Genomic DNA, 26,782 nt, shown 5'->3' with positions numbered 1-26,782 from the left:
CTTCTCCAGCATGGGGTCTGGCATGGATTCACATGCTCATGAATAAAGAATACATAGCAGTACACACATGCACAACCACGGGAGGTGGCAACGGCTCAACATTAAGCAGTACATCAAACTCAACATTAAGCATCTTACCTCCTCACCAGGCTCATCTCAGGCGAACAGGTTGCGCAGCACTGCTTGGCCGACCTTGGACTCCTCCCTGGAATCCCGATCGACGCAGTAGAATTTCGTGAAGGTGTGCGTCGACCTCCACGTAGCAGCCCTGCATATGTCCAGCAGGGGCACACCAGAAAGGAACGCCGTGGTAGCTGCGATCGCTCTGGTGGAATGGGCTCTCGGACGGCCAGGCAGCGGTCGGTTTGCCAACCGATGACAGTACATGATACAGCCGGAGAGCCATCTGGAAATGGAAGCCTTCGAGAGAGCCTTCCCCTGATTGACAGGTCCAAAGTTCACAAAGAGTTGTGACGTCTTCCGAAAACACTTCGTGCGGTCCACGTAGAACTTCAGCGCTCTAGCCACATCCAGCGAGTGCAAAGTCCTCTCAGCCGGCGACGAAGGCGACGGGAAGAAGACAGGTAACACCAAGGGTTCGTTGAGATGGAAGTCCGACGGTACCTTGGGCATGAAGGAGGGGTGCGTCCTGAGCACTACCCTCGTGTCGTGAAAAGTCAAGTACGGGGCCTTGCATGAAAAGGCCTGGATCTCTCCCACCCGTCGTGCGGAGGTGATGGCCACAAGAAACGCTGTTTTCCACGACAGAAACTTCAACGGGGCCGAGTGCAGAGGCTCGAACGGAGGTCCCATGAGCTTGGTCAGCACCACGTTGAGCTCCCACGCCGGGGCCGGAGCCTTCACCGGCGGGAACGATCCGAACAGTCCCTTCATGAACTCTTTCACCAGACGATGAGACCACAAGGACGTCCGGCCCGTGGTTCTGGTGTATCGGGAGATCGCAGCAAGATGAATCTTGATGGACGCGTGTGCCAGTCCAGCTTTGGCCAGCGTCAGCAGGTACGGCAGTACCTGGGGAGCCGTAATCCGTAGAGGGTTAATCTTCTGTGCGTGGCACCAGACAGAGAACCTCTTCCATTTGTGTCCGTAGCATTTAAGAGTCGAGGACGCCCTGGCCTTTGCAAGAACCTCTCTGCAGTCGGCCGGTATGTCGTATCCTCCAAACTCTAGCGCTGCAGGAGCCAGGCCTGCAAGTTCAGCGATTTCGGGTCATGGTGGAGGATGGCACCTCCTTCCCTGGAGAGTAGATCCGCATCCACCGGCAGCTTGATTGGCGGGGACGCTGACAAGTCCAGAAGGTCCGGGAACCATATCTGCCTCGGCCACGCAGGTGCGACGAGGATCATCCTGCACCGTGACCTCTTGAGCTGGTTGACGAGCCGGATTAGCAGTGGCAAAGGAGGGAACGCGTAGAGGAACAGGCCCTCCCAGGGGAACGAGAAGGCATCGCCCATGCTCCTCGCCTGGGGAAACCTGCTGGCGAACCTCCGGCACTTGGAGTTCGTCGCCGTCGCGAACAGGTCGATCTGGGGTGTGCCCCACCGTCGGAAGAGGCGGTCCACTAGATCCTGCCGTAGTTCCCACTCGTGGCACGAGCGCAGCTCCCTGCTGAGTGAGTCGGCGATGGTGTTTTTTATCCCTGCCAGATGAAACGGCACCAGAAACATCCTTTGGGCGACGGCCCAATGCCACAGGTCCTGCGCCTCGTTGGACAGCGCTGGGGACCTGGTTCCGCCCTGTTTCCTGATGTAAAACATAGTGGTGGTGTTGTCGGTGAAGATCCTCACCACCTTGCCCTTGAGGGACGGAAGGAAGGACCTGAGGGCCCAGAACACTGCACGGAGCTCCAGGACGTTGATATGGAGGGACTTCTCCGTCGGGAGCCAAAGGCCTCTCGCGTGCAGATTTTCGGTGTGCGCTCCCCACCCTTCCAGGGAGGCATCGGTGGTCACTGTCTCCTGGTGGTCTGGGGTCTGGAAGTCCATGCCCGCCGTCAGATGCGTGCGGTTGCCCCACCACCGGACCGCTCGGCGGAAACTCTCGTCGAGTGTGATCCTCTCCTCGAAGCTGCCCGTCGTTTGGATCCAGCGCGCGTCCAGGAACTCCTGCAACGGGCGCATCCGGAGCCTGCACATGGGAATGAGGTAGATGCAGGAAGACATCATTCCGAGGAGGGACTTGATGGACCTCACCTTGGCCGCGTCGGAAACCAACATCCGCTGTACCTTGCCCAGGATGGACCTGGTCCTTTCCTCCGACGGGGAGGCCAGAAGAGACACTGTGTCGAGCTACGCTCCCAGAAACAGTGCGTTTTGCGCGGGTACCAGGTGAGACTTGGCGTAGTTCACGGAGAATCCCAGGTCCGTGAGAAGTCGGACGGTCCTTGCCGTGTGATCCACGGCGAGCTCCCTCGTCTTGGCTCGGATGAGCCAGTCATCCAGGTAGGGGTAGACGTGGATCCCCTCGCGGCGCAGCTGCGCCGCCACCGGTGCAAGGCACTTGGTGAATACCCTGGGTGCCGACCGTAGTCCGAAGGGGAGGGCTTTGAACTGGTAGTGACGCCCTTGGACCACAAACCTGAGGAATTTTCGGTGCCCCTTTAGGATGGGAATATGGAAGTAGGCATCCTCCAAATCCAACGACGACAGGAAGTCTCCTACCTCCAGCTGACCCAGGACGTGCTGGAGGGTGACCATCCAGAACTTTTGCGCCTTGATGAACTTGTTCAGACGTCGCAGGTCCAGGATGGGGCGCCATCCCCCCGTCTTCTTCTTCACGAGGAAGTATCTCGAGTAAACTCCGGAGCCCCGAAGCCTCTTTGGGACGAGTTCGATGGCACCCTTCCTGAGCATCGCCTTTACCTCCAGGAGAAGTTGAGGGATGTGAAGTTCTTTCCTGGCCACGGGGGGGACGCGCGGACACCTTCTTTGAAACTCGAGCGCGTGGCCCCGGGCCAAGGCGTCCAGCACCCAACGGTCGGTGGAGATGGACTCCCACACGCTGACGAAGCTCGCCAGCCGGCCTCCCACCGGGGTGCTTCGGTGGGGGCCCGACCCCACGGTCGGTTCAATCCTGCTTCGACGAGGCTTTGCCGCCTTGACCTCCTTGGCGACGACGGCGGGGTCCGCCAGACTTGCCTCGTCCTCTGTAGGCCTCCTGAGCCGACGAGCGGGCCGCTTGACGGTAGGTGGAGAAACCGCCGCCGGAACTTTTGGAGACGCCCTTGCCTCCGCTGCTCCGAAAGGGCGTCCGTCGTTGTTACAGAACTCCAAGGGCCCGGGCCGTCTCGGTGTCCGCTTTAATGGCCTGAAGGGAATCGTCCACTGTTTTCCCAAACAGGTTGTTCCCATCGAAGGACATGTCCAGGACTCTGGTCTGAACGTCTTGACGGAAGTCCGTAGCCTTGAGCCATCCACGCCGCCTAAGGCAAACGCCGTTGCCCAACTGGCAGAACCCAGTGTCGGCGATGTCCGTCGCAACGGTAATGGCGTGGTCCGAAGCCACCTCACCTTCCTTCAGGATCTCCAGGGCCTCTGCCCTCTTGTCGTCCGGCAAGAAGTCCAGTAGGGGAGCCAGTTTGTACCAGAGCTCCCTGTCGTAGCGGGCCACGATAGCCAAGGCGTTGGCCGCTTTAATCGTCGTCGCCGCAGACGAGATGACTCTGCGTCCCATAGCGTCCAATTTCTTTCCCTCGCCGTCCGGTGGGGAAGTCGATGTGGAGGCCGCACCCCCCCCCGCGCTTTTTTCCTGGCCGCCGCGGAGACGACGGAGTCCGGGGTAGGCTGCGCCCAGAGGCACAGGGGGGCCGTGTCCGGGACCCGGTACTTCCTCTCGTACCGGTCCCTTCTAGCTGGCGTCGTGGAAGGGTTCTTGAGGAGGGTGAGGCCCTCATCCCAAATGTCGTCCAGTAGGGGCACTGAGAGGACCGTCTTCCTCTTGGCCTCGCGCCGCTGATAAAGGAGACCTTCCTTCTTCTTCTCATCAGGGCAGAGTTGGAAAAGCTCGGATGCCCTGGTGATCATGGAGTGGAACGATCCAATCTCGTCGGGCGGAGAAGCCCTGGTGGGAGGCGACGACGGTACATCCTCGTCGTATACCTCGTCGTCCGTACCCGTCGCTGCCGTGTCAGTCCCCGTATCATCCCCTCGGGTGGACGGGGAGGAGGGCTGGAAGGGGCGCGACGGCTGAAAAGGAGGCGGAGGGTGGATCCTTCTTTTCTTGGTAGGGGGACCACCAGAAGGTCCCGGTTCTGGGTCCCCCGACGGGAGAGGTTCCGTCGGCAACGGTAGTCTCGTCCTTATCTCTGAGCATAAGGACTGTATAGCCAACAAAATGGCCGCCGAGTTGTCTCGCGGCGCTGGCAGAGGGGAATCCGACGGGCGATCAGGGGCCCCGTCGGTACCCTCGACGATGTCGTCGTCACCTGCGTCGGGATCCATCCCGACGGGCCGGTCTTCTTCCACGCCGAGGCCGTGGCTTAAGACTTCGACCAGCTCCTCCTCCGAGGTTGAGGCCGAATCTACGACGACGCCCTACCCCCCCTTTTTCTTCCCCACGGGGGATTTCACGGGGGTCCTATCGATGGGCACAAAAGAGGACTCCCTCCGAGGTGGCAGGGAGACTCTGAGCCCCGAGGTCGCCACCACTGGTGTAGCCTCCACAGGCTGAGCCAGGGCCGCCGCGACAGTTTCGATAGAGTGCTTGGCCGGATGGATTAAGGCCTTCACCACCCTAGGTGCGCTCACCGCCTTATCCTTGAGGGGGGGGACACTGCCTCGCTCCCCCCTCCGCCTTTCGAGCTCGACCGGGGCCTCTCCAGGAGCTTCGCCGGGTGCTCGGCCTTCCTCTTACCCGACCCAGAGCGTTGGCTCGTGGTTGATGGTGCCGGGGAGGGTGCGCCCTGCCTGGCGCCCGTAGAGCCCGACCGTTCGGCGCTCCCGGTGCCAGCGGACTCGCGGTGCTTGGCCTTATGTTGGACCCCCGTCGCCGGGGCGTCCTCAAAGGTCTTAGAAGACCGCTCGGCTTTCTTCCTCTTCTTCTCGCCGGACGGGCTCTTCCCTTCCAGCCAGTTGGCGAGACGTTGATGGCGGTCCTTCATGGTCCGCTCCGACATGTTGCCGCAACACGCACAGTCCTTCTCCACGTGCGTCTTGTCCTCATGTAGGCAGTAAAGACAAAAAGAGTGTTCGTCCTCCTTGAAGACGTTCTGCAGCTGACATCCAGGGCAGACCCTGAACAGCTTTCCGGGCGTCAAGCTCCCCTTCTCCTGGGCCATGACCGGGCCTGAGAAACTTCTGGAGTCCTCCAAAAGCGTAGCTCGACGAAATCTTCACCCTTGAGGGGCGCAGACGAATCCGACACGGGTCCCCGTTGATCGGATGGAGAATTGGTGGAGCTTGAGGCTCTTCTGACCGAAAAAACGAAGTTTTTGAGAAAAAACGTGAAAAAATAGCACTAACGCTCGAGAGCAATAGCACGAGGATCCCAACACATGAACGTGCGGTAAAAATCTGAAGATGGCTGCCAGAGGCGGTGCTTAGGTAGAGGGCAGTCATTGGCTGTGGTCAGTATGACGCAGAGACCAGTGATTGGTTATTACTACGAAAGACAGATCAGAAACGAAACTGATACTGGTTTTTTCTTTACCGAGGATTCCCAGCCTGACGACGGGGAATATTCATGAGCATGTGAATCCATGCCAGACCCCATGCTGGAGAACCCATGCCTCCTTGAGGTTGTTGGGTACCGAGCTGGTCTTGGAAGGAAGAGTTGATTATGGCAGTAATGAAGGGGGCCAGGTCCTTGGCGCCTTCCTGATTGATTGCAGCTGGGCAGAGTTCTCCTTGGCATCTGGAGGGTTTGAGGCCTTTAATTATATTTTCCACTTCTTTGGTAGAAACAGGTGAGAAGGAGAAGGGTGGGCATGCAGGGGCACAGTGGTTAGGGGGCAAAGTGGAGTTGGCGTTCTTAGCCAAGCTGTTCTTTTTTTTGCTCAATTTTAGATTGGAGCAGAGCAATTTTGTCTGTGAGAGCTTTCTGTATTTTAGCGCACCATTCTATGTCTTTTACGCAGGCTTCCGATGGTGGGGCTGGGGACTCAAGTTCCCTGAGGATATTGAAGAGCTCTTTGGTCTTGGATTTGGCATTAAGGATTCTGTTGTCATAAGTTTCCTTTTTTGCATTGAGGATGGAAAATTTGTAGGAGGAGGTGGCCGAGGTGAATAACGCCTTGTTAGTAGTGTTGGGCGTTTTTCTCCATGTGGATTCTGTGGAAATGCACATTTCTACTGGGACAAAAGCTTTCTATAAAACGCGAAGCCTGTGCCAAGGGGAAAGTGTTGGAGCGAGTTTGGCATCACAAAGAGGAATCATCCTGTTGCTAGCGGTTCCCCAGCATTTGCTGTAGGGGTTGCAGATGGCCTGCAGTTTCTTGCAACATGTGGTAGACTTGGTGTCTGTGCATAGGGGCACACAAAAGAGCCATTTGTTATGTGTATGTCATACCATACACTTAGATAAACAATTTCTGCTATTGGTCTTAGAATAACAATTTTGCCACAACATGTGGGTATTGGTGCACTCCTGCAATTTCCTGTGTGATGGACGGAATTTTGCTCTGTGTAACTGGGTCTCTATTCACAAAATGTCTAATCGGTGGATGATTTTCACATGAAAAATAAATCGATGTAAAAAAAAAACAATTAGACAATACCATTGGGTACAGCCTTACATATAAGGTGTGTATGGGCCACTTTTACTTCCTACAAATAGGCAAATACTCCCAAAAAATAAAAACAGGGAATAAAAATATTCCCAACAAAAATAGGAAACAGACACATAAGACCTTGTGCTCCTGCTTTCACCCACACAGCACCAAAAATATATTTGGACCAGTCGTGTAGGTAGTACCACAGGAAGAAACTGTCATTATTAGTGCCGAATTGGAAGAAATAAACAGGCATCTTTTATTTAATGTGTATGATTAACTAGGTGCAAAGCAATTATTTAAAAACACTTCAGTTTTCCAGTTAAACATTTCTTTACTCAATTATAAAATACTCCCACTGTGAATTGGACTTACGTTTTTACTCCCTAAAAAATAATTTTACTCCCAACTAAAAAATAGGTAGGAAAATACTTGCACTTCAAAATCTTATCTGGAGCACTGATTGGGTCACTTGCTTTTTAGAAAATATACACTATATGTAATAAGACATGGACTTCATTCTCGAAGTATTTTCTCGTTAGTGGTTCCACCCGCCCCCCCCCTTTTCCTGTGATTGCATGTTCCACTGCATTTCTGAAGCTTCCTGTTGTTTTAGGGAAGTTTGCTCTGTGGAGACACAGTGCACTGCAGGTTGTGACCCAAAAACTTGAGTGTAGTTTTGACTGTGCACGGAACATTCAAGAGCATGTCAAGCATCTGGCAGCCTCTTAGAGGCAAGTGGGAGAGGAGTACCCAGTGGAAGACAGAAGATGATCTGCACTGTGCAGCTATTGGACCTCCTTGAGAGGTGATGGTACGGGCACATGGTTCCATGGAGTCAACGTGATGCGTCTAACTGCTGCATGGTTGGTCAATGCTCCTTTTCCTTGATGTGCCAAATTTTAAAAGGAGCGATTGCGCCCTCAATAAAAGGCCTCATTGGATGCTGCTACTAGGGTGACCAGATAAAAAAAACCCTGGGACAGGCCATAGACATAAAAGTAGGACTACAGTAAACACAAATAGGACTTAGATAAAACTGTAGTCCTACTTCTATGTTGCTAGCCTGTTGCAGGGGTGAGGGGTGTGATCACAGGCACACTCCTCTCATTGGAGTAGAGCGGCCAGGGAGGGGAAGGGGGAAATAATGGCGCCCTGGACGGTTTCCCTATCGGCCAACCCCTATGGCTGGCCCTGCCTTTTGGAAGTTACTGGTCCAGTCCCAGTTTCAACTTTGCATTCTTGTAGTCCTGAATGTCCCCATTATAGACCCATGGCTACAAGTCCCAGAATGCAAAGTTAAAACCAGGACTGAATTAGCATCTCTGGAACGGAATAGGGCATGTGGGCATGTCTGCAAATGGGCCCAAGTTCACAGCTGCACAGCCTGTTTCCTGTTAAGTCATTACAGAAAGTCCATTTCAGGACACTTTACCCGGCTAAGGTACGTACTACAACAGAGTGTTGCAAGGAAAAAAGAAAGAGTGGTGCAAGGTTTCACATTATGGTTTGATAAGCATGAGCTAAATCCTGCTCCTGGGTGTCCGGCATCACCTAGTAAGCAGGAGCTACCACTGGGCAACAAGGAGCGAGTACACAGCATACTACAAATATGATTTCCACATGAGATACACTTGTAAACCTTTAGGCTATTGCATATGATCCATTGTGTTTAAATGTGTCCTAGATGAGTCCTAATTTTTCTCTACTTACATTCTCAAGCACTCAAAAGTTAAGGCATGTTTGTAAGACACCAGTTGGCCTCTGGTGTCAAGCTAACCAGCTTCTCCATGGGTTCCTCCCTGCAATTTAGAACCCTGTGGCGCTTAATGCACTGAACATATTGCCCCCTCCTTTCCATTCCCCATCATTGACCGATCCCCATAGCCACTCTCCTTCCCATACCTCATTAACCTTGATGGAAGTATGCCACAGTCCACACCTTATCTCACACACCCACCCCCTGACTGCTGCCTCCCTTGTTGGCAGCAAGTTGTCATCACGAAAGTCGTTAGACCTGTTGCGCTAAACATTCCGACCTACACAAAAGAATTTCAGTCGCCCAGGGCAGCACGGGGTATTTTATCTTCCATGAACAAACACAATCCTATTTGTTCATGCGAATGACCTTCTAATGGGTGGACTTGAGATCAAAGTAAGTTGTTTTGATCACTGGTTGCCCTTTTTTAAAAATCTTTCTATTTTTTATAATGAAAATTTTTTCACAAATAATCTTTCTGATAGTTACGCTCAAAGAGGTTTTAAGGATTACATTTTCCTGAACCCAGGTTCCGAATTCTTTTCCAAAGCGCATGTACAAGTAGTACCTGCAAAAGAGCTATACACACCCCATCCTTCCAAAAACATGTTCCTGCACAGGCTTTCGGAATCTTTTTCCAATATACATTCTTCAGTATTTTAACAGTAGAAATCGCCACCTAAAAGAAAATCATCACTCCTCATAAAACGAGAAGCTTTAATGAAATATACACAATAATTTGAACGCAATTCCTTCGTACTCGCTTCGCCCCCTATTATTATGAAATGTGTATTATTTCTGTACAGGCAGTTTTTCCACAGTCTTTCAGGTTCTTGTCCCCCTGTCAGGTTATTACACTACAGACCTGGACACACAACAGCATTTACGCCACCATTCAATCATGGATGGTTGAGAATTGGCTCTGTCTAAATAGTGATTAGACCGAACTCTTGCTTGTCGGCTCCCCTTCGACATTGGGCAAACTTGATATAAAGTACCAATCTTTCACCGTGGATAATATTCCCATCAGAGTCTCTCAAACGATCAAAACACTGGGTGTGTATCTCGAACCCAGCCTCACCATGGACAGACAGGTCAATGCTATTGCCTCCTCCCCAGCATATCACTCCAAACTCATCAATGCTATCAGGCCCTTCCTATCACGGCAAAACTGCATCTCAATTGCCAGAGTCATCATCAGTTCCAGACTGGACTATTGCAATGCCCTGTACATTGGTACCTCCCAAATAAACCTTGCCAAACTCCAGATTGCCCAAAATAATGCCCTAAGAGCTGCTACAGGCTGCTACAAGCACCTCGCGCAAGGAACACATCTCGGGGATCAGGAGGCAGGTACACTGGCTCCCCATCAAGGAAAGAGTGGTCCTTACACATAAGTGTCTTCATGATCAGCCCCCCCCCCCATCTGACACAGAGGATCACCAAACAAACAGTCACCAGACCTTCGAGGGCAGCCTATGCCAACCGCATCACTGTCCCGCACACGCGCAGAGTGCGTGCAGGAGGCACCAGCTTCCCCACGATGGCGGCAACCTTATGGAACAACCTCCCAGCTCAGATTAGATCAATCGACTCACACACAGCCTTCCGAAAGGCCTTAAAAACCTTGCTCTTCGTCTAAAGAGCTCTCCATACTAGTTTCTGCATTACTATTGTATCACAATGTACATGATATTATCCATTTTGCCATCTGCTACCTAGACAAGAGTATGAATAATCAATTGTAACGATTACTGTGTATCATCTGGAACCAAGCAAATGTATCTATGTGAATGTATTTAAGCATACCTTCTTGGGCCGCTTATTGTAACCCGCAAGCAAGACTTCTTAACATTTCCTTATAGCGCTTCGTTGCCTGTGGGCTGTAGTGCGCTCTACAAATACTAAATAAATAGTTTTAAAATTTGATTTGCTACGATTGAGCCAGAAAACATATCCCATGCTATTATATTGATCAGGGATATCCCTCATGACCGTCTAACTATCGCCCGATCTCCATCACTCCTTTCCTGGGCAAACTCCTGGAAAAGCTGGCCATCTCCCAGCTTAATCTTCACAAAGATTCTGTTGGTTGTTTCCATGACCATCAGTCTGGCTTCAGAGCTGCCAGAAGCATGGAAACTGCTCTCCTGAACATCCCCGAAGACCTGCTCTCCAACCTCGACTCTAATATCCCATCTGTCCTCATCCTAATCAATCTCTCTTCTGCCATTGACACGTTCAACAATGCCTTCCCTCTCAACCGCCTCTCTGATAATCTGGGTATCACCGATCAGACCCTGGCCTGGCTGACCTCTTTCCTCTCTGATCGACCCTCCCAGGTCCAACTTGGGTCCTTCCTTTCCTCTATCTCACTCTCTATCTGTGGTGTTCCCAAGGCATCTAACCTCTCTCCCTGGCTCTTCAACCAATACCTAGCACCTCTCACACACCGCATTGCCGCTCACTGCTCCAACTTTCAGTGCTATGTGGATGACACCCAGCACGTTTTCAGGCTTCCCTCTGCCACCTCCTCTCCTTCTCTCATCTCTGACTGTATGTCTGCTATCCAGGTGTAGTGTGCCGCCAATGATCTCTGCCTTAATGCCAGTAAGACAGAGATTCTCCTCATCAGCACACCTGCACCCTCCTTTCCTGTCACTCTCTGGCCGGCCTCCCTTGGCCCTCTTCCTGCTCCCACATGTGAGGCTAAGAACCTGAGGGTCATCTTCGACTCCACACTCTCCTTTTCTCCTCACATCTCTGACATCTATAAGAAGTCACACTACCAGCTGCACCTTCTCAGAGGTATTTTTCCTTTCCTCTCCTTCCCCCAGAAGCTCACTGTCTCTAGAGCTCTGGTTCTCCCTAGGCTGGACTATTGCAACAGCCTCTTTCTAAATCTTCCTGCTTCTACTCTCCGCCCTCTGCAACTCATCCAGAACAGGACTGCGAGATTTGTCCTTGGCCTCAAGCCCTGTGTTCATATCTCTCTAGCCCCGAAATCTCTTCATTGGCTCCCAGTGGCTGCAAGGATTACATTCAAGACCCTTTGCATTGTCCACAAGGCTTTGTGGGGCCGGGTCCACAATACCTTCAACTCTCCCTCTTTAAATACCTTCCTGCTCGAGCTCTTCGCTCCTCCGCCTCCAGCTCCCTCAGCATCAGTCGCTTCTCCAAGCAAAGAGATGCGGGTAGACCTCTTTCCACGGGTGGGGCCAGGAACAGCCTCCCTGCCTCTCTGAAACTTGTGGAGAACCATCTTCGGTTCTGGAAGCACCTCAAAACCTTCCTCTTTGCTTCTGCCTTCGCTCTTCCTCTCCCCTGCTGACCTGTGTGCTTCGGCACCAGGCACCTGGTTACCCTCTGATTTTCGGGCCCATATGCCTGCCCACCGAGCCACAAACCCACACTGCCTCCTGACAACCTTTGCACTTGGGTCTGTATCTGCAACCCTACAGTCCCCTTACCTGCACTTATTAGACACCCTTTGTCTGCGCCTTAACCTTGCACTTGCCACCTGCTGGCTGCACTACCTGTTGTTGTTTTTATCCCGTGTTCAGCACTTTCCATTCCTCCTTGCACTTTCCCCCTTCCCTCTCCCCTGCACCTGCGCGTTCTCAATGTCACCGGGCCTAGTAAGATCGTTGTTTTGTCCTCCCTTGTTCCCCTTCCTTGCCTCGCCGCGCTCTGAAACACTTGTGTATGAGCGCAACACAAATAAAATATCATATCATATCAAAAAGAGTTCCACAATCTCATATTTTTTGCATCCCTCGTGACTCCTGTGTCCAAAGATAGTTTATTATTTTCACTGTCTGGTTTGGTTTAATACTGTATTGTAACCAGCCAACGAGGTCTATACTGGCAATTAATGCCCTCTCCCCAAGTTATCGGCCAAACCCATAGGCGAGGGCCAATAACAATAGGCAGGGCATTAAAGGCTCCTACAGTCTGAGGTAAAAAAGGCACTACTGCTATTAGAACATTACACATAATTAAGGGTAGAATGTTCTGCTAAAAACAAGGAGAGACATAGGAGAAATATTGGAATATTGGGAAAGAAGACTTATACCAGTCATTATTGCCTTTTGCCAGGCAGCATTGCAGTGCACCACCCTCCCTATGTTTGGGTGTTGTTGCTTTTTAGCCTAAGCCCTACTGCTAAAGCAGTTTGGTACAATGTCATGCATTCATAAATCCATCATAAAGGCTTCCTGAACAAGGTAGTGTGTTGCCTCACACCATCAGCTTGCCCTTGACACCAGTTGACCCTTTAAACACCTTTACGCTCCCCACAAATAATGGCAACATCAAGTGTTCTGTCACTGGCAGTGTATGGTTGTGTATTTGTGTTTTTCTATTTACTTTCTATTTGAAAGTTTGGAAGTTTGGAAGTTTTGCCAAAAACATCAAACATAGTACATATGCGTAGTGTCTGCTTACATATCGTCATTCCATGATCATGAGAATGAATGACTGGACAGATAGGAGGTAATTCAGCTTAAGGCAGTGTCCTGGAAGCCTAGATGAGTGAGAGATGAGTGACAAATGATCAATAGTATCTAATGTTGGGTCGGGAGGATAGCGCAGGGCCAATGCGTTTGTCCTGGAAGCAAGAACACGCAGAGCAACACTGGTCTGTATCCCGGTCCCACTGGTCTCCGGTATTAAATGCGTTATAAAAGGTTCATTAATGAATGCCTCAAAGAGGTCTAGAAGGATTAGAATAGACAAAGGTCTGGAGTGGTGCAAAAGCTAGAAACATGGCAGAGGGCCATTTCCATGAAGTGGCTGCTCCAAAATCCTGAATGGATAGGGTCATTGAGTCCATCAGAGTTAAGCCATAAGGTGGTCCAGTTGAAGACCCCACACCTGAGTAGTGGTGGAGAGAAAAGACATTGGGGTCATTACGACCTTGGAGGTAACCATGCCGCAATTTGCGACATGGCTACCTCCATTCCGGGTACCGGGTCCGGGTTCCCTGAATGGGGAAGTACCGGGCCATTCCAACCATCCCCATTCCCATTTGAGCCCCATAGGACTCAATGGGAATGGGGAGGGTTCTAACAACGGGCCCGTTAATAACGGGCCCTTTGTTAGCACCCTGGTCTGCGCGAGCAGACTCGTAATAGGGCAGTAAGGAGTTGACGGCTCCGGCACCTTTACCGGTGCCGTTAACCCCTTACCGCCAACCTCGGAATTAGGCCCATTGATGGACATTTTTTGCAGGTTCAATTTGGAGTACCACTCCTATGCAGACGATATGCAAAGTTATGTTAGATTAAAATCCGTCCCAGAAGCAACAGATCATGTCCTAGCTCGTGCTAATGCCATAAAAAACTGGATAACTGAAAGCAAGCTTCAGCTTAATCTTAATAGAATAGAGGTGATAGCGTTTGGCCCAAAAAATCTTTATAAGGATTATCATGCCACTTATCCCTGTCCCGCTATCTTTAATGCAGACACTTCCTTTTCCAGGAAAATAAAAAATCTTGGTTACCTTTGGCAAGCATCGTTGGATTATAATGCGCCTTGAAACACTTGTCTATAGGCGCGTTATAAATGTCATATCATATATCAATGCTCTCAGGTTTCAGAGATAGGTAAAGCTGTATTGTATCAACTTAGGATACTGAAACCTATTCTGCCGTTCATTCCAGAATTGGATCGGGCGGTGGTCGTGGGGACCATGGTGAACTCCAGACTGCGGCACTCTTCTTTTGGGTGCCCCAGAAAATCAATTACCTCGTCTGCAGGTCGGTCAGAACGCTGCCATTGGACTGATTTATAATCTTCCAAAAAGGGCTCCCATCTCCACATATCTGAGGAGTTTGCACTGGATGCCTGTTAGGAAAAGGACTGAATTTAGAACACTATAGACCGCCAACGGGAAATCCGCCAGCTGTAAGAGCGCAAAAATTCCCCATTGAGCCCAATGGGGAATGGGGCATTCCCGAATGGGCTCAATGGGGAATTACTTTACTGCCGAACTCGTGATCCGGCGCTATTAGCGCCGGGGAGTTCGGCGGTAGGGCTATTACCGCCGGTGGTAATACCGCTGGCAGTAATGGCCAAGTCGTGATCAGGCCCTATGTCTGATCTAAAAGTTTATTCAAGGAACGGCACCTAGATATTTGATATCTAAAATTCAGCTTTATTAGCCATCTCGAGCGCTGCACTCAATTGGCAAAAATGTGTTGGCTGTCCCTTTCTCTACACCACGCCACCCGGGGGATCGTTGTTTCTCCATTAGGGATCCTAATCTTTGGAACTCACTTCCAGCTGAATTGCGGAATACCCCTTCCATTGCTGTTTTACACTCAAAGATGAAAACATTTTTGTTTAAATGATTTAGGAACTTGGTGATTATACCTAAACTGTGCAAGCATAATAACATCTGCACCTAGATGCAGGATTCCTGCTTGGTTTCGGTAGGATTTGCGCATAACAAATGCTAAATCAATCAATCAGGGTGGTAATGGGCATGGTTATTGGGATCTGCCGTCAGTTTCTTCAGAGGAGGGAGTACAGCGGCTACTTTATTGCAGGCTGGGAAGATCCTACAAGGGAGCGAGAGACAGAAGAGAGATAAGAGGTGGTGAGAAGAGTGAGTTAATTCACAATTTGAAATGTGCAGGGATCGGTGGAGCACAGGAGCACTTATCTGACTGGAGGATAGGAAGCAGTTCCGTCGGGATGTACTACGTGAACTCAGAGAAGAACGAAGAGGAGGTGTAGAGCAGAGATCTCCAACACTTACATTAGCAAGAGCGACTTGTAGTTAATGGTCAATAGGCGCGAGCTACTGGGTTGGTGATGTTCACAAGTATTAGAATTTGTACCTAGATTTTTTATGGGGTGGTCTATTTGCTGTTTATATACAAAAAATAAAATATGCATTTACCATCATATTAATAACTTCAAAAGCATATTTATTTCATTCTTTTTTATTAGTAGTTCTCTCTTACAAATTGTAAAGCATATCAGAATGTATCGGGACATTCCATGTGCAAGCTGACACTGCATGCTATCCATCAGTGTTCAGAAATATGGTGCATAGCTTGAAACAGCAACAGCACTCTGATGCTGTCAGGCTGGATCAATGTTTTGATTTCATATCTGAAAAGGGCAGATTTGCAGAGTTAGGCAATCACATGGGCTGATAGTGCAGATACCCTCCTTGCCACAGTGTTTGCACCTAACTGCACACCTAACCTGCCAGACATAAATTCAGGAAAGTTTCTAAAATCTCTAACAGCAGACTCAGCCACAGGAGTCACTGCACCCTTCAAAATTGCACCATCTGCTAAAGTACATTTGTTTTTCACCATATTATTTGCAACTTTGAATGGTGCCTCTGTAACAACATTTGCATTGCAGTGTTTAGTTACCTACTTTTTAGATTGCAGACTGCTTCCTTTGGTAACAGTATTTTCATAATGTGTATATATTATTGCATAATGACTTTCAACGTTACTCTTTTTCCCCACTGTAACTTGGGCATCATAGATTAAAGATGGCCATTTTCTTTTCATGCTGAAAGAAAACAATAATTGGTTTCCCGCTCTGGATGAAAATTGTACACCTTTTGCCTTTTGTTGGATGGTGTGCCTGCCTCGCATCAGGATTTCAACAAGGGTAGTTTCTTTCGGGGCAGCATGTGCAAAAACAATCTGTGGAGTAGTTCAATTAATGTCTTATACGGTTTAAAAAACAAACCAGCATATTCCACTTTCTGCTTTGTCAAAAAATACAATTCACTGCCACTTTACCATATCCCAATTTCATGCACATGGCTCACATGCCTGGCTACAGAATTTTGCCGAGGAATAGTAGGGTAAAGCCTACTGTGTTGACTACCCTTAAAAGATTTTATGGCAAAATAATTGGCAAGATTGAAAACATGAGCGTGTGTAAACCACGTGATCACTGCAAGCTTGACTACACGCCACAAGCGCCCCCCACACCAATGCCATTGTTCTAACTCTACCATCGATGGATGTGGTTCTTTGGATCCAGCTGGTTCCAGTTATAATTGACTCTGCTCCACATGTAATCCCCACTCCATGGAAGCCGCCACCAATCCTATGAAGTGCAAGGAGGTAGAAATAATAAAATCAATGGAGTATTTAACACAATTCAGACACTATGGGATGTTGGTGGCACACCAATGGCACCCACAAATACCCGGAGACCCGGGGAGCCAGCAGCCATGAGATGCCAGCAGCATCTATTGCCAAAGCTGATATCCAGGGACCCAGCCAATGAGGAACAGGGCACGAGGGACATTTGACAGTGCCGAGAAGTTCATTATGGTAGGACCCTGCCAGCAATGCAAACCAAGTGGAATCACCAGAAGGCCAGTTTCCACTGGTCATTGTTCTCTCTATGAGCCAGGATTTTCTCCAACGAACCTCATTACGAATTGAGCAGATATATTTGCAGGAAGGACACTAGCGGTAAATACAGACGCCGCTGGTGGTGTTTCGTCAAAGCCAACCAATTCAGAGTTTACCACCTGTGGGGGTGGCTTTGCAGGAATACCACTGTTAAAACCGGTTGGATTCCAGCAGTAGCACCGCAGAAAGTGGTAACCATAACAGATATTTTTAAACATATTTTCTACCCATTTTGTCTATCCATTCCCACGTTTATCGGAGCAAATGGATAATGCACAATACTGGTCCAGACCTCCTCTCTATGTAATCTTTTCTGCATTACATGGGAAAGGTGGTGAGAACTTATGAACCCTCTTTAATTGCCCCTATGTGAAATATTTTTCTTTTTTAAAGGGAAGCTCTTGCACTTCCTCTACTATACAGTCAAATGTGGCAAGAATGTTGGGGGGCGGCATTTTAAAATGTTTACCTCCACAGAGGCTCCACCTCGGGGATGGAAGTAAAAACGGGCAGATTTTCAGGTGGAGAAATTAGCCTAGCAATACCTCTGGCTGTGTTCCTCTAGTGTATCACTGTAGAGATTTTGCTCCAACTCGGGGTGGATTCGGAACCAAATGTGGCCCTGGAAATGTTTTTCAAAGTGGCTTCAGATTCACCATGTGATAAACTCCAATCACACTAAACGGGGCGGGGCGAGGCGGCCGGTACTCTACCCAAGAACATCTGGAAAAATGGGCCCAAATAGTGAATTGTGAAGCACCTTTGTCCCTATGCAGGCATAAAAAGTAGGTAAACAAAACAAAATAAGATAGAAAGCCTTTGTTAAGTTTAAGGAATAACATACAGGATGATGTGTAACCAATTATTTGCTTCAAATCAGTTTGGGGGATGAGAGGATATAGAAGGACAAGTTTTGGTGACTGGAAGACACGGTAAGGGGAGCAGAAAATAAGGGTACCCACACAAAAGAGGCCCATGGTGTAGAGGCCCACCAGGAAATCTCCACGGTTCCCTTTAGGCCTGTCCACCAATGGCTCCAACCTAGCGGACTGTAATTTGGCAGCATTTAGCAAATACTGCCAGAATTCTCATTACCGCTGAACTCCCAATGGTGTTGAGGTCATACGACAGAAAGCTCAGCCAGGATTCACAGAAAAGAACTGCCAGAAATTTGGCAATACCCCGGCTCTTCACGCTCACAAAGCCCAATCCTCCTCCTACCAAGTGTGCAGGAGCAGAATCAAAGAAATCCAAAATGGCAAAGCCCTTGCTTATGCTTTAGGGAGGCGGTGCACGGTCGACGGGCTTATGTGAACAACCTCCCTAAGAGATGGACAACAAATCCTTGACTTATATAAACAAAAATAAAATGCCCAGGCCACTTAAATGCCACTAAATAACAAAGCTTTAACCATACAAGACTATACAAATTCCACTTTCCTAGCAGAGGGCGCGCAGAAATAGAGGGTAAAGTACATGTCTCTTGTCCTGACTTGTCTTGTTCTTTCTTCCAGAGAAACAAAGACCCAACTCCACTTGGCGTACCTGAAGAATGTGGGGAAGTCATCCCAAAGCAAGAAAGGGAGAAGGAGGAACACCCACCAAGACACAAACCCCCAGAAGCTGAAGGTATTTTGAGAGGAGAAGCGATAAGTGCTGTGCATGCAAATTACTCCTGGACGATGCTTCCGAGAAGGAAGACCAATGGTGAACTTCACCACTGATGATCTTTGTAAGCGCACTACATGCCGCAATAAACATCTGCGCCTACAGCGCCTCGTGTCGTTTTCCCACAGAGAGAGAGAGTGTGTTACCCCACTGTAAAAAAAAGTGGATTTGAGGCATGCATCCCTTGCCTCGGGTCATTTCTCTCCCTGCATGTTTTTTTAGAATTTAAAAGAGAACGACTGGCTTTTTGATAAAAATAAAGATTTTGGATAGCATGTCTTTACATATTGGAACCTTTTAGAATGTCTTAATCGCTGTTGCATAGACATTGAACACTTCTTAGTAACACCCCTTCTTGTTAAACAAGCACATTCTTGGGGCCTCAATGCCCTACTTTTGAAATCCCTTTGCATAGGAATGAATGACATTACACACAGAGATCTCGCCGTTTAGTGTCTCTTCTTTTGGGCAGGCGGTGCACCGTTGGCTTGTTTAGGTTGAGACCCTTTAACCAGAGATCGTTTTCCTTTCTGAACACAATTATTGCTAAATACTAATAATTCACACTGTGATCAGATAATAGGTATTTCCTCTTTTGAGACACCACCCACTTTTTTTTTCGTGGATCCAATGTAGAAGCGGGGAGTGGGCGGGGGCTCTGCTACTGAGAGGGAATGCGTCCCACTGACCTTCTCAACCACCTCCTACTTCGGCTCAATGAACTGAATGCCATCTTTACTCTTACCCTACCCCAAACCCAGGGATATTAATTCCAGAGTCAGGATCCAAACCCAGGGATATTAATTCTAGAGTCAGGAGCCAAACCCAGGGATATTAATTCTAGAGTCAGGATCCAAACCCAAGGATATTAATTGCAGAGTCAGGATCCAAATCCAGGCATATTAATCCAGAGTCAGGATCCAAACCCAGGGATATTAATTCCAGAGTCAGGATCCAAATCCAGGGATATTAATCCAGAGTCAGGATCCAAACCCAGGGATATTAATTCCAGAGTCAGGATCCAAACCCAGGGATATTAATTCCAGAGTCAGGATCCAAATCCAGGGATATTAATCCAGAGTCAGGATCCAAACTCAGGGATATTAATTCCAGAGTCAGGATCATAAAGAGTAAAGGCACTAGTAAATAAATACCCATCGGCTTAGTATGTGTACATAAGAGCAGCCGCACACGTGTTTTTTTTAAAGCTGTTGCTCTGCCTGCGTCTCTACCTTGTGCCGACACACTCTGTAGTACTCCTCACTGAAATTTGAGAACAATGTTTTCCTGCCACTTAAATGTACTGCGCTCAGACTCGATAGTGGGTGCATCAAGCAAAAACTCTGCCCATTCAGGCTCAGTTATGCCCCCTGAGAGATATGCAAATTGTTGATTAGCAGTGGGCAGGGTTTCGCCAATGCTTGTGGGTGTGGGCCCTCTTTCTTCTGGTAGCTTAGCCAAAGAGGTGTGGTTGCATACCCCATTCCTCTGTGAGGTGAAAAACTGTGTATGTGCTTCCCTATCCCTGAGGAAGCTCAGCCAAACACTATGGTTGGAAACCCGTACCTCGGTGTGAGTGGGTGACCATATCCCAGTTGTCAATTCTGAGATTACTATTGCTGGCAGTACATCTGTTGTGTCCTCGGTTTCCATGGTATCCATAGCGTTCGGGGTATTGATATCACATGTTATAGGAGGATCTGTGTGATTTATCGGCGGCTAGATTTCTAGCGACGGAAATGGGCGCATGTAAAAGGTCTGTTTTTATTTCTTTTCGGGTCAGCTGTGGGGGTGGCCCCCGCAACTCCCATTCACTATACTGTGAAGAATGGTGAGCGGGTTGTTGCGAGGGACACCCCCTGGAGCCTTTTTATTTTTTACCAACCCCACCAAAACATACATACCACTAAAGGTTCAAACTTTTAGTAGTTAGAACTTTTAGTGGTATGCTTTTTAGGTCTTTTGGAAGGGGTTGGTAATTTTGACTCAGTAATTTCATCCTATACCTTATAGGATCCTATAGGCCTTTTTCCTCTTGCTGCAGGTTTTTTAATGTTGCCAGATGCTGTTTTTAGAATAGGTTCCTGGAATTTGTACAACAGGTTTAAGCTAAACTGTTAGGTAGGTTTTCTTTTTTCTCGGGCTCTGGATACTTTATGTAAGTGTTCTGAGATCTCATCCACAGGGATACCTCTTGGTTCACTTGATGACAAGAGGTTGTTTATTCCGGTATTGAAGTCATCTGTGATGCAAGAATGAATTTAGTGTTATAGTTGCGTCTTCCGGTGTTCTTTAATGTTTCCACGACTGTACCCTGTTAACTGAACCTGTGCCAAATAGTCGACTTCCTTGCTTTGGACAGTTTTGGGGGATGTCTTGGTGCCACTATTGTAGATTGCTTATAATTCAGACTGATGTGGGGTGATTGGATAGCTTGCTGAAGTTTGACAGGGGGAACTTGCCTTGTTGAGCTCTATGAATAAGCTCAAGACAGCTTTGACCAATTATGTCTTTTATTGTCCCTTTTATTGTCTGTATTGCTATTAGTTCCTTGTACACACTATTTATTTCAAGGATGGTTTTTAGTGTTTTTACAGCTGATCAGTGCCCAGGGCCCCTTTGTTTGACTCCCTCCTGCCTCCCTCCAGCCTCTAATTTTTAGGTGATTCTAACATGAGTAAGCATAATCTGAACCAACTTGACATAGGGGCCAGTAAGGGTCAGTAGCCTTTCATGGTGCTTCCATCTGAGTAGGCGTGTGTGGAAGTGCTCCTGAATTTCTTAGTTTATATCCTCCCAGCCTCACTATGTGTATCCTTGGTCTTAAGGAATACTGAGGTGACAGTGGAGTAGACAAGCAGTCAACTAAAGCAGGGGATTCTAATACAGCAATGAGCAGGTGATGGTAGATGAGAGCAATAGCCAAACACACCCTTGGACGGTCAGCCAGCTGCTAACTTACCCCTGACTGCAAAAGAAATGCTTGGCTGGATAAAACTCATTTGGCTGGCTGACGTATTTTCTTAAGTACAATAAAACATTTTAAGTACAATAAATTAGCACACAGGTGTTGCCATTTTAACTACTGTCCATTTGACTGTATTATTACTACTCACCACCCAAACTCCAATTTTTCCTCAGACTTGGAAGGTCGAAGGGGGATTGCTGGAGTTAGGTTTTCCTGCTGTTGGATCCAGTAGTAGATGCCCAGGAGCTGCGGTTGCAAGCAAAGTTCTGGTCGGGCCCAGGAGCAGAATGCATCTCTTTCCAGTGGACGAATGCAGCAGGCACTGATGCAGAACCTTTCTGAACACTCTACTAGATGGGGGATGACCTATTTCAGCGATTGTCACTATGCCCGGCAACAGCTGGCATCTCAGTAGTCATAATCAAAGAAAGCCTTCCAGTTTCTGACCCCTTGATGCTGGGACCTTGAAACGTCTTAGGAAGGCGCCTTATGGGACTAGCTGGAGACCACCGTAATTCTGGGCAAAAACACAGAACGCAGACGCTTCTGGCACGGTAGCCTAAAATGGAGTTGGTCAGTCCATTGGGTGATCCAGGAACACTTCTGAAGTCTACAAACTGCAGGACCACGAGAAGACATTGGGACTGGTTGGTCCCACCAGTCCAAAGCATCAAAGCATCAGTGAGGGTCTTCTGAGATGAGTAGCCAAACAGGGATCCACCGGGACAGCAGCAAGAGTTGGTCACCAGGCCTCTTAAGGACGGTTCCACGGGTCTTCCTTTGTCTGCACAGCTACACAGGATACTTGGCTCCTCTTCAGACCTGTTGGAATGGCAGCAGGACTCCTCTTCTTATCCTAAATTCAGGTGAGTGCAGAAACTCAATCCAACCAATAGAACCATCTGCCCCACACGCACACCCCAACAATGGTCCAGTCAGAAACCACTGTGGGCAAACCCATGCACACACCCTAGACACATCGAAACTAGCATGTGGATTGGGACCAGTCTCAGCTTACTTCCTGGCTTCCAACACACATGGCCTGCACTAGCCTGCAAAAAGCCCTGCTTTCCCGGGCAAATGCATGACGATGAAAGGAAATTACTGACCTGTCAAGGCAGGAAGAAGGCCAAAGAACAAAATGGCCATAGAACAAGCGGAAAACCACGTGGCATGGCCATGTTAGGAGACTAGCCACAGCTAGTAGCCAAACACAGTAAACGCGAGAGAGCTAACCAGAAATACAGTAAACATGGTAAAGCTGTAACTACCAGAATGTCTTTAAGCACATTTAAACGTAACCAAAAATCATTTGAGTATAGGTCTAGTGAGATAGAAAGGTGTCCACATTGCACTGCATTGGAAGATGTATTGTGCAATATGAAAAATTTACCAACAATAGACGACATGTAAAAGGGAAAAGGGTACATAGTTTTCCAGTACTGCCAGTCTGAAGGACTAGTCAGTTTCCCCATAACAAATGAGCAAAAGGCCAGAGGAGTGTAGCGGAAGGCTTCACAACACTGTAGAAAGTCGGGACATGGCATGAAAACAAAAGCGAAAGGTTTGGGGGTCCATAGAATATGGAGGAAAGGTTGCTTCAAAAGAAAACTTTCCTAACATTTTCCCATAGCCAATGGACTTTAAAGTGTAGGAGTCTCTCGTTTATGTCACTTTGTGGAAGAAATGCCCAGCACTGTCTTTTTTGTTAGCCACCTTCTGATGAGAAGGTCTGTGGGATTTTGAAAGGGAACGCTGTTTACACACACTGCATATTATTTTCAGTTAGTTCAATCAAAGGTATTGAAACATGGATTTTGTGTGAGTTTTAAAACTGAAGCCCGAGGCGACAAACCTTTATTTCTAATTAATTAATTAATTAGCATATGTGTCCACATCACCCTCCATATCATGTCTAGACACTATGCTTAAAAGAACGGCACAATCATCTTTGACATAACTACCCTCTACAGGTGACCTGGTGTGACCACCACCTGATCCTCTTCTCCGTGTCCCTTCTTCTTAATGTATCCCTTCACCACCACCACCACACAATTTTCATCCTACAAGAAATCATCAATGGTCAACTTCAAAATACTCATAGATGTCCTTTTGGAAATGCCAACCAAACATTTACCACTAACCTTCTCAAAACCCTCACTTCTATCTGGTACGCTGGTTGAACTTTCTACAAAAATGGGAAAGCTATACTGCTTCTGGAGAATGTTATGAAGGGTTCTTAAACCCAGTCTGGAAGGAATTGGCCTGATAAAGGTCTACAGGGCCAGAGATGAAACACGTTTTAAAAATAGCTCAAACCATATACCACAGTGCTATCTTCGCAGCTTAAGGGGAATTGTATTCCACTAAAATTGTGACAGCCATCTCCCAACTCTGGGACCTGTTCAACATGGTTCAGTCATTAGAAAATTAAGATCTCGCTAGCTCCCTTTGAATTCAACTCTATGGACTGATCTGTCACTGGCCAACTCATCATACCTCTGTGCCTAGCAAAATATTCAGATGACCCTTGGCCAGTCAGCTGCCATTGCAGCTGCTCATGCAGATGTCTTGACCCAACAGCGGCTGTCCTTACCAGCAGCTATGCCTTCTCAGACTAAGCACCAAGAGCTCTTAAACACTTGATAATCATCCCTATGTTAAAGAAGGCCTCATTTGTCCCCAAAGAACCAAGACACTACCAGTCCATCCCTGGGCTTGCCAAACAATGGAAAAGGCCATCACCACCCAGTACCAAACCCACATCAGATCCCACTCCTTTACCACTATCAATCAGGATTCTACTCCTAGCATGTGCTCACCGTTGGGGATGAACTACTTGAGACGGATCTCATACATCTGGCCGCAAGGGCCCTTTGTCTGCATTCATTTGTGGTATTTGTATGGGGGCAAGCGCCTCATACGACCTTCTACTTCCATCCCACACCAAACATCAAATTTCCTTTTACATTACTTCCTCACCCCACGGTGCCCCAAAGATACTGCAAAGAAATGCTGCAAAATGACAGTTCTCCAAATGTGGTGCACTGGAATGCATCTAGATGGGAAAATACCCTTAAGACAGCTGACAATGGAGGTATAGCCTTGCTCACCGTAGTAAACCTTTCTGCTGCTCTTAACACAGCCCCATGTCTATATAAGTAACCTGGAGTGAATATCAGATGTTTCTCCTCTACAAGCCGCACTCATCACAATTCGCATCAAATGGGGGGTGCTGCTGAGCAGCAACTAGAATGGCGCCTGACCCGTGAGCTCTGTGACCGCACACATCCTGACTGCAAAATCCTAACCTCCAAAGCTTTGGAATTCTGATGCCAATGCAGTGCAGCGTGTCGGAACACATGCAGCGTCACTGAAGCTACTTCTGGTGGAAATCGCTGCATATTCAGGAGCTTCCCCTCAGACTCCAATACGGCCTTGCAGGCTGATTTGTCTCGTGAGGATAGCTCAGGGACAACATGCTCGCCTTGTAAGCAAGACGACGCGGAGCAACACAGATTCGATCCCCGGGTCTGCGCTTAGAAACCTCTGAGTATTAAGCGTGTTATAAATAACCAATTACAATTACAAATTACAATTACAGGGCAGGCCTAGAATCCACATGGCCAAGACAGCCGCTGATGTCATACGTGGGAGCTGGCATTTGAGGGACAGCCTCTATTGGAGCTGCAAGCGGTGGTGGGGCGACCCTCAGCATACCCACCCGATCATCCACGACCCACCGCCACACACCGCATTAGCCAGCGCCAGCCCCACTAGTGATACGGGTGCCAGAGCCAACGTTGCAGGGACATTGAACAGCAGAGTGTGAGTGGCTATGAGGTTGAGCTCTATAGGCCCACCTGCCCAATACACTTGCCACCTGCCGCCAGCACTACCCCAGCTCCACCAGACAACTGAGCTGACATCGGCCCCATTGAATACAATGACCCGCCCGAGGCCCGTGGAGCCTACTAATTACAGACAGACCATTGCTACGAAATGCGGCCCGCAATCTGGAAGCACCTTATCTGGAAGCACAGCAGCGATGCAGTAAAGGTGGGTCTCTCCCTCGTGCATGTCTGGGCATCAGTCACCCAGTGAGACAGTTACTGAACATAAGACAGCTCCTGTGCATGCACCTAACACCCCCACCACTTAATCCTGTAGACGTGTTCCCCATTGTGTGGGTAGTCCATATTGGCCCTAGCTGGTAACAGAGCCCCAACAACACTGCCTCTCCAACAACATACTAAGTACTTGCTCTCTGGGGATATCCTGCTAGTAATGACACAAGGAGGAGCCAAGGGGAGCAAGAAGGGCCCCATGGATGTGCTTGCAGCCACATCCCAGCCTGGCACCGACCCCGCCTGCCCACAGGATCTTCCCTCTGATACCTGCTCTTCCACTAATCCAGCCATGGATCCATATATGGCTGCAATGCAGGCAGCATTTGCGTCAGTGAACGCCAAGCTAGGTGACATTGGCTCCACAGTGAATTCACTAAAGGCAAAACTTGAGAAGGAGTGTGGACGCATCACACAGGCTGAAAATCGGGTCAGAGACCTAGAAGATACGGTTACCACACACGGAAAAGACATTGAACAGATTAAAAAAGAGCTGAAAACTGTATGAGTGAAATGTGATGACCTAGAATTGTGGTCACACTGCAATAACATCAGTATAGTGGGCGTATCAGAGAAACCACTGATTATCCCTATGGAGACCTTTGTTGAGGGCATGCTACGCTCCTTTCTTCCAGAGGCACATTTCTCTGCACAATTCCTCATAGAAAGGGCACATCGCTCTCTGGCCCCAACCCCCAAACCTGGAGCGTCCCCATGCACAATTATTGCTCACCTCCTCAATTATCACGACCGCGACCTGATACTCTGGCTGTCGCGAGAAAAGTGCTCCTTACATTTCGACTCGACCAGGATACACATCTACGCTGATTTTTCATCTGGAATCCAGATGGCCCGACGTAACTTTGATCAAGTAAAGCGCACTCTGCGTGACGGGAAAATACTGTATGATCTTCCCTGCCAAACTCCGAATACAACATGCGGATAGATCCCACATCTTCGAAACTCCACAGGATGCCTCATCCTACATTGAACTAACCATTCCGATGCCTCCTGACACTGATTGACTTAACCCACATGGCATTCCATTACCTGACCATGTTAACTATTGATGTCAAACGCTATCGCCAGTCTCATAATTGCTGCCAGGATGAAACAATGTGGCGCTACTCT

The 26,782-nt window shown here is 48.6% G+C and overlaps 1 protein-coding gene across 1 annotated transcript in view; it reads left to right on the top strand.

Annotated features, from left to right (window-relative positions):
• The window catches only part of LOC138583067 (sterile alpha motif domain-containing protein 9-like), a 71,633-nt gene that overhangs the window by 10,017 nt on the left and 34,834 nt on the right, over positions 1-26,782 (top strand). The window contains exon 2 of the mRNA XM_069654990.1: positions 18,403-18,517. The gene's annotated coding sequence lies outside the window, so the exon portion shown is untranslated. The remainder of the gene's footprint in view (positions 1-18,402; positions 18,518-26,782) is intronic.

This window comes from Ambystoma mexicanum, chromosome 3q (assembly GCF_040938575.1).
Source record: "Ambystoma mexicanum isolate Mex_15411 chromosome 3q, UKY_AmexF1_1, whole genome shotgun sequence".
In the NCBI taxonomy this organism is placed as follows: domain Eukaryota; kingdom Metazoa; phylum Chordata; class Amphibia; order Caudata; family Ambystomatidae; genus Ambystoma; species Ambystoma mexicanum.
This window is presented reverse-complemented; position numbering and strand designations above follow the sequence as displayed.